Source organism: Mus pahari, chromosome 5, assembly GCF_900095145.1.
Source record: "Mus pahari chromosome 5, PAHARI_EIJ_v1.1, whole genome shotgun sequence".
NCBI classification, from domain to species: Eukaryota; Metazoa; Chordata; class Mammalia; order Rodentia; family Muridae; genus Mus; species Mus pahari.
The window spans coordinates 9,099,434-9,101,994 of NC_034594.1; positions in this window are offsets into that span (position 1 = coordinate 9,099,434).

Sequence of the window (2,561 nt, forward strand, 5' to 3'; positions counted from 1 at the left end):
CACACACACACACACACACACACACACACACACACACTTGTTTCATGTCCAGGCATTTTAATGATACTATTTATCTAGTGCAATTTGTGATTTTGCATGTCTTAAGTATGTGCCTTGGCTAAAATTTCTGAACATGCTTAATCATTGAGAATTATCAAATTATATTAAGTAAAACAAAATACTTTTAGATTATTAAACTGAAAAAATTAAAAGTACAGCAATTAGAATTCTATGATCATGCAAGTGATGATAGATGAGAAACAGATGATAGATGATTTAAACACAAATGCAAAACAAAAAGGTAAAGAGATTCTTCTTCCTCATCTGAGGATCTTAACTCCAAGTATTCAGATGTGAATGCATATTTTTGAGCAGGTGAAGAACAGGAAAGCCAAAAGGGACTATTTCTGGAGTGGGTGGTGTGGGGTTAGTGGTGTGAGAAAAGCAGGATGTAAGTGTTCTGATTGGAAAACTAAGGAAACGTGGTAGGTGATCATTATTACTGAGGCTGGAGGAAAATAAATACCAAAGGAAGTGGGAGGAGGTCAAAGTAACAGTACAAGAAGACTTAATATCTTCATAAATGATAATTTTCTCCTGATCACTTATTTTAAGTTTTGGGGAACTACAAATGTTATCCTGTGGTATGCAATTTAATACATGTTGTTTCACTAAATCAGTATGCAGAAGAATGTGATTTTGTGAGGAATTAGAAGTTTCTATCTTTTGCCCATAAAGCTTGTAAGCCTTTAAACTGACATGTGTATTTTATGTGTGTTTTAAGGTTTTGGGTATTTGCTAAGTAAAATAAGCACTGTTACTCGTTAGTTAATTTGACTCATTTTTATGACAAAGTACTTTGCAAACATCTTAAGTAAGGAAGTGTGTATTTTGAGGATATTGTCCACTGTGGTTGGAAATTGACAGTAATGAGAGCAGATCTATCTGTGGTTGTCAGAAGATAATCCAGCCAGTCACTTGTGCAGAAAATTAAGAAAAAAGGAAAAACCTTGCTGCTCAGGTGGTATTCATCCACATTATTTTCAGCCTGCTAGTGCCTGAGGTCCAAACTGTAATACATGAACATTCAGGGAGGATCTTTTCTCCTAAGTTAAATCTTCCTGGAAATGCTCTCAAAGCTACACACAGAGGCATGTTCCCTTAGGTGACTCCAAATCTTATTACATGGACTACAAAGATCAATCCTCTTGCCTATTTTAGTTACAGTAAAATGTCATGCAAGTTTATTCTTTGATACACAAACAAGTAAATACTTTGGAAATTGAAAATTTTGAAATAACTTCTTATTGTGTTAAAAGTTATTTAATAGACTCTTGACTAATGTTTTATTTGATAATGATATTGGCTGTGATTAATTGATTGAGAAATGTACACGTATATTCATGCGTTCGAACATTTTAATTCCTGGCGTTGGTGTAGATTTAGGAAGGTATGGATCATAGGGGGATGGGCATCCAGATGCAGGAAGTAGATTATATCTTGAAATCTTCCAGGATATTCACTCTCTGCTATTTCAGGCAAGTTTTTAGGACACAGCTTCACTTTTCTTCTGCAACTAAGGAAACCCAAATTTTATTCTTCCTCCAACATGATGAACTGTTGCCCTCTTTAATGACAATAACTTTTCAAACTTTGAGCCAAACAACCCTTCTCTTATTTAAATTGTTTCATTATCGATATTCAATCATGTCCCTATTAAAAGCATTTACTGCAAAATTTTCATACATATACATTTTAATTAATATTATAAAAAAACTTGCAAGTAAGTTAAAATCATTGCACATTGAAGTTTATCAGACATTCAATAAAATTTAGTGAATGTCTCCATTTAATTTGATATTATCTGTTGATGGTTTGCAGTTAATAAATTGCTTTTATTATGTTTAGGTATGGGCCTTGAATTACTGATCTCTCCAATATTTTTAACATGAAGGGGTGTTATATTTTTTCAAATGCCTTTTCTGCATCTAAGGAGATAATTGTGTGATTTTTTTCTTTAACTTTGTTTATATAGTGAATTACATTAATGGATTTTCATATACTAAACCAACCTTGCAAACCTGGGATGAAGCCTACTTGATCATAGTGAATGATGGTTTTAACGTGTTCTTGGATGCGGTTTGCAAGAATTTTATTGAGTAATTTTGCATCAATAATCATAAACAAGATTGGTCTGAAGTTCTCTTTTTTGGTTGGGTCCTTGTGTGGTTTAGGTATCAGTATATTATGGCTTCATAGAACGAGTTAGGTAGTCTTCCTTCTGTTTCTATTTTATGGAATAGTTTGAGGAAAATTGGTGTCAGGTTTTCTTTGAAGGTCTGGTAGAATGCTGCACGAAAGCTATCTGGCCCTGGAGGGACCTGGGAGGTAAAGTGGATGGGGGTGAGGAAGGGGAACATGATCTGGTATTGGGTAAGGGAAAAGCCCTGAGGGCCAGCAGAAAGAATGGAAACAGGCAAACTCAGGAAATAGGAGGTTGGGAGGACCCTCCAGTATGCACCAGAGACCTGGGAGGTGTGAGACTCTCAGGAATCAAAGGG